Source organism: Salvelinus alpinus, chromosome 10 (assembly GCF_045679555.1).
Source record: "Salvelinus alpinus chromosome 10, SLU_Salpinus.1, whole genome shotgun sequence".
NCBI classification, from domain to species: Eukaryota; Metazoa; Chordata; class Actinopteri; order Salmoniformes; family Salmonidae; genus Salvelinus; species Salvelinus alpinus.
Window position 1 is genome coordinate 54,935,576 of NC_092095.1, and position 14,043 is coordinate 54,949,618.

Here is a 14,043-nt window from a genome sequence, read left to right on the forward strand (position 1 = left end):
TATTCCGTTCATACGGCCCACCGCAGTTCTTTTTAAAAACTTTTTTAAGGACCCATGCTTTTTACACTTTCCCAACTTGCCAAAATACCCACAATGTCGCCCTTGTTGGAGAGCGTTTAGCCTTGTTGCGCCAACAATATGGCGTCTGGGTAATTCTTCTTAAATATGAATGGTCCATTCAGTCTGCTCAATGGACTCTTCTGGCAAAACCCCCCTTTTCTTTTCTGACAACAATATTCAGCGCAGTGCTCTTGGCAGTTTCCCGGCCAAAGTAACAAAAGAGGAACTCGAATACGTCGCTGACGGTTTCAAAAGCATTAAGCCTTCAGTGAAATGCCTAGTTCCTGACGAAAGCAAAGTGATTTGACAACAATGGACAAATCATACAGTGGTTTATGAGCTTTGCAGAACACAATGGCAGTCTTTTTTCCAAAGCACACATTAGTAATCATGTCATTGAGCCCCCCCAGGGTTCTCATTGGCCCGGAGGAGTGTGGGGAACAGGATTAATGTGTCGACCGGGTGGAGGGTGGAAGTTGGCCAAGTCTCTCAATTCAACACACTGCCTAAATGTGATGAGGTTCTTTTGCCACACAGAAGAACAGAACAGAAACACATACAGGAAGAACACACACTGATTTTTGCATGTTTCCCATCTAATAAGACTAAAACAAGCGAGTGGCGAGTTAAAAGTAGAAGAGGATATATCTCCTACATGTCAAACAAAACCGGTTTAAAATAATGGAAGCAATTGAATCGGTTGTCTTAAAAAAAAAGATTCTGCCTCTTTGACGCAAAACAACTCCCACGACTGATGCACACCCACTCAAAAGTCAATACCACACGTGTATCTGCCTATATGGATAATGTATGAAACTAGGTTGAGGAGCTCGGAGCTGCATCTCATTACCCAGCGCATACAGTACCATCCTACATTATCCTTGCAGCCAAACCCTGCACCTGACACAAAACACACAAGAACTGATAGAGACTAACACACAAATAGGCACGCACACCCACAAAGATACAAACATGCTTGCATACACATTGCCACACACAGACACACACCCTTCTCCACAGGTCCCCCGCAGATCAACCTGATTATGCACACGCTTCTGCTGGACGCGGCACTTTACAAAACACTTTTCTCCTCCGTCCTCGCTGTCTGATTCTCACCATTCCCTCCCGGAGACAGGCCACAGGCTGCCGTGCTGGCCGTGCCACACACACACACACACACACACAACACACCCAGCCCAGCCACTCAAGGTCCTTTGTGCCACCCCCTGGCAACCTGCCAAGCTGTCACACACACACACACACACACACAGCTCTGCGGAGAGAGGGGCTGGGTGAATGAAAATGCCAGACAGGGACTTACTTGACCGTGGCTGACAAGAGAAAGAGAGAGAGAGAAATTGCGCGATTCTCCAATGATGGTCTGCCTAATCAAGCTGTACACCAGCCGAGACGCACAGAGTAAGATATAAGATCAGATCACAGGCAGAAGAGAGATGAGAGATGACTCAATTCTCTCTCTCTCTCTCTCTCTCTCTGCTGCTGTCTTTCTCTCTCCCCCCAGCAGCCCTGAAAAAAGCAGTCATCGTTTAATAACTGGTTCCCTCATCAGGCAAATGAACGCGAGGCCGCTTCGCATATCAATGCACCGTTTAACTCAGATGTCCATATCAATAACTTAATTAGAATTGCAGAAGGTCTCATTTGAAAATACAATGTACAGGATAAGCCGTGGTCTATTGTGGATCTAACGAAGCCGAATATCCGGTAGCGGGACGTTGGCTTTAATAAGTCTTTAGCATATTTAACTTTTCCCATCATCTCGGTAGAATGTGTTAATATCTAAGAGAGAATCTTAGCGATGGGTAGTATGGAGAGATTGAGCAGGAGAGAAGCCACGCGGGGTGAGAAATTACTGATTAAAATTCCAAATGTGCAGTGAAAAAAAGCGAGGGGGAAAAAATCCATAGCTTCGATTTGATTAAACCTATGAAAATGGTGCATTACATCAAAAAACAGGTGAACTTCAAACACTTTGAGCACTTGCCATGCACAGGGAAGATATTATTTTAATTCCTGTATTCACACCAAGGTGAATTCAGCTGAACTCTGGATGAAGAAACAGTGTGATGTTCCCGAGATGTGTGCTGTCTGTCTCAGTGTTCACAGACGAGTATAGTTGCATGATGGGTAAAGTGTTTTAAACGGTAGATGGTCACTAGTGGACTGTTGTCTGACACTGCTTCTCCTTACAGGCCACACACTGATTCCTTTACTTGTCCACTAATTTACGACCACAAATCTCAACACACAGCTGGACTCTCACACTTGTCTTTCTTCTGCACCATACACAATTACAACGTCAGGAAAAAAACTCCCTGAAACACACTTGTAATGGATCCACCACCATGCGAACATGTTGAATGTATTTTACGTTAAAAATATATAATTATAATAGATTTTACAATAATGGGGCCCACTCAAAATAGCATACTCAAAATACTAAATGAATACAAAAGTGCTGACTATCGTCACCATAATGAAAACATCCATACATACAAAAAAGACATCCCTCCCCTTATTACTGGGTATATGGTGATACCTAAAGTACTGTGCCTTCAGAAAGTATTCATACCTCTTGACTTATTCCACATTCTGTTGTGTAACAGCTTGAATTCAAAATGTATTACATGTATTTATTTTCATTTATACACAATACCCCATAATGACAAAGTGAAAACATGTTTAGACATTTTTTTGCAAATGTATTGAAAATTTAATTTAATAAATGTCTGATTTACATAAGTATTCACACCCCTGAGTCAATACTTTGTATAAGCACCTGCAAAGATTACAGTTGTGAATCTTTATAGTTAAGTCTAAGAGCTTTGCACAACTGGATTGTGCAGCATTTGCCCATTATTCTTTTCAAAATGATTCAAGCTCTGTCAAATTGGTTGTTGGTCATTGCTAGACAACCATTTTTAGGTCTTGCCATTGATTGTCAAGTAGATTTAAGTCAGAACTGTAACTTGGGCCCTCAGGAATATCCACTGTTATCTTGGTAAGCAACTCCAGTGTAGATTTGGCCTTGAGTTTTAGGTTATTGTCCTTCTGAAAGGTGAATTCATCTCTCAATGTCTGGTGGAAAGCAGACAACCAGGTTTTCCTCTAGAACTTTGCCTGTGCTTAGCTCCATTCCATTTATTTTTTATCCTGAAAAACTCCACAGTCCTTAACGATTACAAGCATACCCATAACATGATGCAGCCACCACTATGCTTGAAAATATGGAGAGTGTACTCAGTAATGTGTTGTATTAACACAAAAAAATTATTGCTTTGCCACATTTTTTTGCAGCATTACTTTAGAGCCTTATTGCAAACAGGATGCATGTTTTGGAATATTTCTATTCTGCACACGCTTCCTTCTTTTCACTCTGTCAATTAGGTTGGGGTTGTTGAGTAAATACAATGTTGTTGATCCATCCTTAGTTTTCTCCTATAACAGCCATTCAACTCTGTAACTATTTTAAAATCACCATTGGCCTCATGGTGAAATTCCTGAGCAGTTTCCTTCCTCTCCGACAACTGAGTTTGGAAGGACAGCTGTATCTTTGTAGTGACTGGGTATATTGATTAGAAGTCAACCAATTAATCGGAATGGCCGATTAATTAGGGCCGATTTCAAATTTTCATAACAATCGTAATCAGCATTTTTGGACGCCGATTATAGCCGATTTTATTGCAATCCACGAGGAGACTGCGTGGCAGGCTGACCACCTGTTACACGAGTGCAGGCAGCAAGGAGCCATGGTAAGTTGCTAGCTAGCATTAAAGTTATCTTATAAAAACAATCAATCTTAACATAATCACTAGTTAACTACACATGGTTGATGATATTACTAGTTTAACTAGCTTGTCCTGCGTTGCATATAATCAATGCCTTGCCTGAAATTGTGTCACTTCTCTTGCGTTCAGTGTAAGCAGAGTCAGGGTATATGCAGCAGTTTGTGTCGCCTGGCTCGTTGCAAACTGTGTGAAGACCATTTCTTCCTAACAAAGACCGTAATTAATTTGCCTGAATTTTACATAATTATGACATAAAATTGAAGGTTGTGCAATGTAACAGCAATATTTAGACTTAGGGTTGCCACCCATTCGATAAAATACGGAACGGTTCTGTATTTCACTGAAAAGATAAAAGTTTTGTTTTCGAAATGATAGTTTCCGGATTTGACCATATTAATGACCTAAGGCTCGTATTTCTGCATTCATTATATTATAATTAAATCTATGATTTGACATTTGATAGAGCAGTCTGACTGAGCAGTGGTAGGCAGCAGCAGGCTCGTAAGCATTCATTCAAACCACACTTTCCTCCGTTTGCCAGCAGCTTTTCGCAATGCTTGAAGAACAGCGCTGTTTATGACTTCAAGCCTATCAACTCCCGAGATTAGGCTGGCTATACTATAGTGCCTATTAGAACATCCAATAGTCAAAGGTCTATGAAATACAAATTGTATAGAGAGAAATAGTCCAATAATTCCTACAATAACTACAACCTAAAACGTATTAACTGGGAATATTGAAGACTCATGTTAAAAGGAACCACCAGCTTTCATATGTTCTCATGTTCTGAGCAAGGAACTTAAAACGTTAGCTTTTTTACATGGCACATATTGCACTTTTACTTTCTTCTCCAAAACTGTGTTTTTGCATTATTTAAACCAAATTGAACATGTTTTATTATTTATTTGAGACTAAATGGATTTTATTTATGTATTATATTAAGTTAAAATATAAGTGTTCATTGTTCATTCAGTATTGTTGTAATTGTCATTATTACAAATATATATTTCTGGTCCTCCAATAATCGGTATCGGCGTTGAAAAATCATAATAGGTCAACCTCTAATATTGATACACCATCCAAAGTGTGTATCAAATGTCTGCTTGTTTTATTATGTGACTTCTTAAGCACATTTCTACTCCTGGACTTATTTAGGCTTGCCATAGCAAAAGGGTTGAATACTTATTGACTCAAGGCATTTCAGCTTTTCATTTTTTATTAATTTGTAAAAATGTCAGAAAACATAATTCCTCCTTGACATTATGGGGTAGAAAAAGTAAAGGGGTGTGAATACTTTCTGAAGGCAATGTATATCTGCTCTTAGCCCAGATACAGTAAAAGTTTTACTGCGCTAAACCAGATACTGTACATCAGGAGACCTCTTTCTCTCCTAAACCCCCACAAGACACAGGGCTGTCAGCACTCAGAATGATAACAGCATGATGACAGTCTGAGGGAGGGGAAGAACAAACAGATCACTGTTCAAATGGCTAGAGGAAGGATTTAGGCGTTTGTCTCTGGGACTATCATACTTTCCAAAAGAATGCCTTTGCCCATACACTGTCAGTCAGAGGAACACCAAACACACACAAAAACATCTAAACAGACAGCCAGAGCTGACAGACTGATCCAAAAGAAATGAAGGAGGAGGAAGAGGAGGAGGGGGTGGAGGAGGAGAGCGAGGAGGGGCAGGCTGGATGTCAAGGATTTACGGATTGGCGGCCGTTCATCTTTGCAGCAGCAGAACGAACGCTCCTTCGTCTCACAGACAGTGTAGCAACAGACAGCTGCCTCCCGTTTCCAGCGCTGTGTGCCTCTCTAACTTAGATCACTGAGAGAGTTGTCAGCACACACAGAGAGACACGCACAAAGACAACATAGCCAGCTGCCACAAGTCCAGGGACTAGTTTTTGGGGACAGAGAGCGAGAGCGAGAGAGAGCGAGAGCGCGCGAGAGAGAGAGAGGGGGATTTGCAGGAGCCAGGCTCCCTTGGGGTCATTCCTCGCTCGCTGAAACGGGGAGAGCACAAAAGACAACACTTAACATATTTGCTAAAAGATGACAACCCTGCCTAGATCTCATTTGAAGCCGGCCTTTGTTAGGAGCGGCAGACGAGAGAAGTCCACTGATATTTGCGAGAGAGAGAGCGTCTGACAAGTGTCTCTTTCTTTAACATTACAAGGAATCCATCTACATACATCTTCCACAGCAGTAATTCCCCAGGGTGCAGTATATGCAAGGGAGTCATTTTGGAACGTTAATAAGAGAGAGGGCTTCTTTAATGGTAAACATTACAGACGTTTTGAAACTGTCAGGCTAATTCCTGTCTTTAGTCCCACAGGGAATAGTCCAGCTAGCCTTAACGCCAAACCGCTCTCTGTATTCACTCTGAGTCAGAGAGAAAATCACTCGCTAGATAAACAAAGTAATCGAGAGGAGACTGTTGTATATTAGTGTCTCTGTTTGCGAAGACCGTTTTCTTTAACCCTCTCTAATATCTCTACTATCCCCTTCATTATCTCTTTGAGCAACTATTACGACGCTTCTGACAAAGACATAAAATGAGGCATTACGTACACAATGAGGGGAATCATTTGTGCTGTCAATTTCAGTTTCTAATGTAGTTTGGATATGTAGTGGATAGTGAACTTTAGTGTTTAGATCTTTAGTACAACATTATAATACTATGTGAAAGTGAATGCACACACAACACACCTACACACACTCCACCCCCCGTCCCACACACACACAACACACCTACACACACTCCACCCCCCGTCCCACACACACACACACACAACACACCTACACACACTCCACCCCCCGTCCCACACACACACAACACACCTACACACACTCCAACCCCCGTCCCACACACACACACACACACACACGACTCTCATTACATCAGCAACAGCCAGTATAAATGACACGGGGTATAAGTCACTCTCTGTGCCTGTAGCCTCCACAACTTCCCTCACTCTATCAATTTATCAGGAGAACCACCGGGTAGAAACACACGGTTAGGGGACTGCTCAGTGCATACCAACTATCCATCACCACACTAAACAGCGTAGAATGTCAACTTCTTTATTTAGGAAATAACCAAATTAAATCCAGTAAATATCAGTACAGATAGTTGGGCTGATATTTAAAAAATGAATAAATTGTGTTAAATGTTCACACAGGCTTTTGCCTTGACTTATGCAACAAGAGACCACTCATCTGTAGGGGCCCAAACTGAGATATTTGGATTTGCAAACAGGCTCCACGATGTGCGTAATAGAATCTAAAACAGAATACAGATGTGCTGTATATACCAAGCAAAATACATTTCAGAACGAATCAAGCAACAGCGTTACAGCAAGGGGACATTTTTGCAATGCAACGGAAGATCTTGATCTGAAACACTCTTCATCTTTATTCCAGAGAAGTTCTTGGCTGCGTTGGCCTACACTATAACAAGCTGCATTATGTGGGCTAATCTAATGAAAACAAATCTATTCTATCATTCAGCAAATATACAGTGGATTTACATGAAATGAATGAATTAGTAAAGTAAGGAGGTGGAAAAGGACAGTCAACCAACATATGTGACTAACTACACCCCGAGCTGTGATGCGTTTCTAAGAGAGAGCGAGAGAGAGAGAGAGAGAGAGAGAGAGAGAGAGAGAGGCTAATATTAACATTCATCTCTATACTAAACGTATAAAACAACAAGTGAAAACATAGTGGCAAAATTAACATGACAAATGAACAAAATGTTGATGTTGAAGAAAGTAGGCTGAGTCCTATTTGTTATTTCTAGGTAGCTTAACTTGAACATACAGAGAAATACAAATTAGACTTGGTGCATAACATTCTATCTGGCCTACCTTGCGATGAATGCTACACTACATTACCTAAAGAACAAACACTCTTTTTTTGTGACTTCGTAAAAGTTCATTCTTGTCCCTTTTGAATTGCACACCTTACATAATACTTTGTAAGATGCATACGGATCAACGCCACAAAGCCAGTCCAGAAATGGGATAGGCCTAAATCTATGTTCACATATTCAGGATGAAGTCGAATTATTGTCATGCTCATTCAGGATATTTTGGTTTTGATGCAAAATATCTCAATATTCTTTTATCAATTTTAAATATGTGTCTAATAGCCTAACTAGGCTATATATTTCAGTGTTCAATGTTGATAAAAGGCTAATGGTGACAAAGATGGCCTCTTAATGTGCTATTAATAGCTGCTTAATTACAGCTGTTTGCCATTTCTGATGAGGTTAATAATCAATTACTATCTACAATTCTGATTTGTAGGGTAGGCTTCTGGTATAAGATAAACATTATATTAAAACAAATTACTGATATATTACTGATATATTTTGATTACATTACAGTTTGTTTGCCACACCCGAGACTAACAAAAGTCAACCTTGCAGTCTATTCTCCTAATATTTTGATTATACTCATTTACTAGTAGTATATCCGTAATAACAAAGTTTGAAGATTAGTATAACACGTTTACCGGTATATTCGTCATAATTTACGCAGACTAATATATTCTGAATATAGCCTACATAACAAGTGGACCCGGGACACATTCCTGTTAGCCTACTATTGCCCAAGCTCAGCGCGTGAAAGGGGTTCTGGGTGCAGCAATTCCCGAAAACATATCGGCATCATAATGATGTGCATTCAAAGCCAGCACAGACAAACGCCAAGGGTCCGTTTGCATTCACGGCGACCATCTGATGCGAGAAATATTACATTATGTATACTATAGTAATCATTTGTTTTCCGAGAGTGGCAACAATTCGGCCTAGACAGAGTATGATAAAAAAAAAAAAATGTCTTAATTTGGACACAAGCCTGAGGATGATAGCATGGGAAAATCAACATGTAGGCCTTCATTGCTAAACTCTCACAAAACAATGTGCACGCATGCAACATATCTCATCATACATACATCAGTCATATTTCCTGTCATTCTTTTAAAGAAACGGACACAAAACGCATGCTTGGAAACAAGCACGGTCAAAACAACCACAATTAAAAAAACTAAAAAAACAAGTTAATCAAATGAAAGATTGGGAAAAAAATAACCTACCATAGACGCTGCTGCTACTGATCATTTCTTGCTGCGAATAACGGGGAAGAAGAGGGGAGAGCATTGGAATTGGAATTTGGACGAGGAGGAATTCCAAAGGTTGTTTTACATAAGAAGCACTACTCTCCACTCGCACATTTCAGTTTAACGGGAGTCGTTCTAGTCAGGGCTACTAAAGACCCATCTAACCTACACGCATACTAGTACAAGGAAAGTGGACCCTGTCGGCAAAACGCAGTTGGATAGCGCTGTAGAGGCGGGAGCAAAACATATGATGGTGCAGTCACTTGGTTCACACCAGATCATTTCCGCATTGATTGCTGTATTATGTTATCGAGAAAGTTACATGTGGTGATACCGCTCTCGCCTAATAAAATACACCAGCTCTAGCATAGGCTACTCTCGTGCTTTAACAATAGATGGTGTGTCACAAGGACTGTGACATTGCATCCGCTGATGCGAAAGATATGATGCCTAAGGATACTTGTTGTAATCACCGTATGCATGTATAAAAGTTGGCTACTTTTAAAACTATTCAAATATCGGTCCAGCACCCCCCCACACACAAGCACTGTCATTCGAACCGAGCAATAGCAATTGGATAGCCTACATAAGAACACAACATACCCATGCGGTTTTAAGTGACACTAATCCAAAACGCAAATGCGCTACTTTACGATCCTAAAACGAACAAACTCGTTGATAAATGCATTACAAAAGCAATACAACTTGTTTTTAACAGTGAATGCTTAAATCCCTTATGATTCATTGCGTCTCGGAGGGTGGTGGTGTCTTTACGGATAAAGCGCTTGGGTTCCCTGCTAAGGCAAGACTCGCCTAATATCGGCTACTTTAATTGCGGACATCTCGAATCCAGTTCTGGAAAGGCTTACCTGTATGTGCGACAGGTCGACCTCTGGGGTTAGAGCAACATCGATCCACGGTAGAGCTTGCTGATGAATGACTTGCGGTGGGTTAAGCGAGGCTGCGTGGGATTTAAAACCATTCCAAGTTAGCGCAGGCAACAATGACCACAGCCACTGCCATGTTGGAATTTCAAACCCTAAAACAGCTGCTTCGGAGACTGACCAATATGCCTCACAATGCGCATGCGTCTAGCTGTAAAGACCAGAAATTCAAAGTCCCGCGTAAAGGGGTAATTATGCAAGGTTTTTATCTTGTTATACCAACAGACATCGAGGCAACATTGTATTGGGAAATAAGCAGAAGCTCGTGATTGTGTTCAAGTAAAAGCTACAGCAGACTATTGTAGGCTATGAGATTGGATCTGTCTAAACAGATACTTTTAATCTATGGATTATTTGTAATTGCGAACTGATCATTTTTTTAAACAATTGCAAATAAGAAATCAATAACCATTGTCCCATATTTAGAGAACAATCTGGGAATGTAGCCTATTGTGTGATTGCTGTGTGACACACGCGCGCACACACAGACACACGCACTCATTCCACTAGTCCTAGTTCTGTATTTCCCAATGATAATTATAGCACCAATGTCGAATTATCTATCTGAGTCCTAATTAGACCTGAACTGTCCCAGTTAACACACTATCAGAGCATCAGTAGGGAGATCACATTTAAACAAGACATCAAAGATGGAACAACTGTCAGATGAAGTTCAGTGTGTCAAATAAAGGCTCAATTGAAATATCCCAATCGTCATGGATGATATCTTTTATTTATTTACACAATCAAAGTCCTGGTAATGAGAGCCAGGAATTAGATTTATATACAGTTGAAATAAAGAGAATAAGTTAATTTAAAAAATAGTGAGATATCTGAGATTGTCTACACTTACCTGCGCGCACGTGCACAACGCACGCAAACGTACACAGGCGCGCATGTGTGAGTGTGCGCGCGCACACACACCTAGACACACAAAGAGGTTCAATTGGGAATTCTTTTTTAAAGTGCTATAAAACTGTCCCCAAAAGGGATGGCTATTTCGATGACCATTTTGAACAGAGAATCACTTCAAATCTCACTGTATGCTCCCATCTGTTCCACTCTGTTCCCTTTCAATTTAACCCCTGATCACACATGGCCTGGCTGGCTGACTGACTGGCTAGGGCTGGCTCTATAGGTAGGGTTTCACTGGCCTTTTACGGGACCTCTGGTTTGGACATCATCAGTTCAGCATGGAGCTATTCCAAATCCCAGTGCTCCAGTTCCCATCACACCTCCCAAAACAGGTTCCAATGTAGGTCTACCACCTTGTGGTCCCCAGGTATACCTCCAGACAGTGAGACAGACCATCAGACAGACAGATAGACAGACAGACCAACAGACAGACAAGCAGACAGACAAGCAGACAGATAGACCAACAGACCGACAGACAAGCAGACAGATAGACCAACAGACCGACAGACAAGCAGACAAGCAGATATTTACACTGAGTGTACAAAACATTAGGAACACCTGCTCTTTCCATGACATAGACTGACCAGGTGAATCCAATTGAAAGCTATGATCCCTTATTGATGTCACCTGTTAAATCCACTTGAATCAGTGTAGCTGAAGGGGAGGAAACAGGTAAAACATTATCTTTAAGCCTTGAGACAATTGAGTGTGTATGTGTGCCATTCAGAGGTTGAATGGGCAAGTCAAAATATTTAAGTGCCTTTGAATGGGGTATGGTAGTAGGTGCCAGGCACACAGGTTTGAGTGTGACAAGAACTGCAACACTGCTGAATTTTTCAAGCTCAACAGTTTCACGTGTGTTTCAAGAATGGTCCATCACCCAAAGGACATCCAACCAACTTGACACAACTGTGGGAAGCATTGGAGTCAACATGGACCAGCATCCCTGTGGAACGCTTTCGACACCTTGTAGAGTCCATGCCCCGACAAATTGAGTCTGTTCTGAGGGCAGAAGGATGTTCCTAATGTTTTGTGCACTCACCGTATTTGCATGTTTTGTTCACATGTTGAGTAAATCTCACCTTTATTTTGTTGCAAAAAAAGTATTTGACAGATTAAGAGAATTTTATCCCTCCCCATTATGTTGAAATCTGGACTCTAAAATGGACTGCGGCTGATAGGAGGCCACAGCTGAATGTGAGTCACACTATTAGGAGTGGTACTGCTGTGGTGATAGAAAGTGACGCAACAGAGACAGAGGGTTGAATCAGTAGGAGGGTTTGGGGGCTGAGAATGGAGGGGGTTTTGGCTCGCCCTTGTGTGTGCCAGCCACTGTGATGGTGTACCTACGTGGCTGTGAGGTCCACACAGCTGCTGACTGGCTTGGAGGTCATTCTGAGATACAGCCACGCTGTTATTCTTGATGGTGCCATGGGTGTGTAAACACACACTCACACCCACACAAATGCACACATATACAAACACACATGCGTACACACAAATATACACAAACACATGCATGCACATGCAGTATACACACACGCACACACATGCAAACACGCACGCAAGGATACACACACCTCGTGTCCGGCCTTTTGTCCTTGTGTCAGCAGGCAGGACACATGGAATTATTTGACTTCTTTGACGTCTCCTTTTCTTCCCGTATAATATCCACACTTCACATACACTCCGAATTTCTTCAGAATTCTGTTGGTTCCTCTCTATTTCTGTAATATTTTTGTCCCTTTCTGTTGGATCTACCACATTATAATTTTTTGTAGGAAATGGTGGAGTACCTAGATTATTTCAGACTTGATGTAGATAGTACTGTGTAGGCTCCACACATAAATTACCCTCCTGTGGTAGGCAGAATATTTGCATCTAATTTGCAAATTGCAGTAAAGACAGCAATTCAGGTGATACTGAATATTCAACGGTAGCATGAAATATTTGACACTAATCTGTAAAATACCACCTCGTGTACGAATCCCTCAAAGTCATCTATCATTCGGATTTAGTTTTCAAATTAACCACAAGTCCAATTTGAAAGTGAATTTGCAAGAGAGCTCAGTCCGCCACCACCAATATTATTCGCTAAGAGTAACGGATAGGCTAGATAGACTGTGTGTGTGTGCGCGAGCGTGCGTGCGCGCGTGTGTGCGGGCGAGCGTGTGTGTATACTGTATGTGTAAGCATGGCCTTGTTGAATTTGAGCAGGCCTAGCCGTGATTTAACTACTACATTAATCTAAATGGATTTGAAGTCATTAACCATTTCAGAGGTAATGATGTGGTACTACCACTAATGAGCTTTAGCTCTTAATTGAATAGGAGGGGGTGTACGGTGATGCTAAACCCACAGTAGACATTCACTCCACCCTCCTCGTTTCCGTCCTACCACACACACACACACACACACACACACACACACACACACACACACACACACACACACACACTGTAGACACACACATGCATGTGACATGTGGTGACGCACGCACACATACACACCCTCGACGTTGACACCGTTTTTCCTTCCACACACTCACAGGGGTTAGAGAAGGGGTTCCTAGTCACGTGACTGTCTGGACTACAGCCCCTCCGCCCGAGGACTTTGATGTCACCCTTCATCACTTCAAGACCACAAGCTGTACTTTTGCTTTACAGCAATTACAGGAGAAATACATGTGTTTTTTTTTCCAGTCATCATGAAAATGAAAAGAAAAACATTGTCTGGTGTCACATTATGATTGGATTATGCATTATTTAGTAGGCCACTGAAGTGCCGGATCCAAAAACATCTTAAAAAGCTTAATTTGAGATGCATCTCGTCCTTAAAAACAAAACAAGAAGCTTTGTATAAAGGTAAAGTAGTTCTATCAACTGTCACACAGATCAAACATTTAAATTGAGAGAATGTGTTTTTACATACATTAAGAATACAAATCTATTTTCCTTCCTTGATGTCTATAATCCTCAAATCACAGATATAATTGTACTCCTCGCTTATAAATCATTATGCAAACATTTAACCTGCCATATTTATGAACAGACAAAGACGTCAAGTACAATTTGAATGAAGCTGAAATCTAACATACAAATCTCTCCTTTCTAAATTCCCTAGAATACATATGCAACACAATACGTTCCCTTGGTAATAGTACCTATGTGAAATAAGATTGTGTT

At 41.2% G+C, this 14,043-nt stretch overlaps 1 pseudogene; it reads right to left on the reverse strand.

Moving 5' to 3' along the window:
• Positions 1–9,996, reverse strand: part of LOC139532268 (fidgetin-like) — a 37,887-nt pseudogene extending 27,891 nt beyond the window's left edge.
• Positions 9,997–14,043: the final 4,047 nt, after the last annotated feature.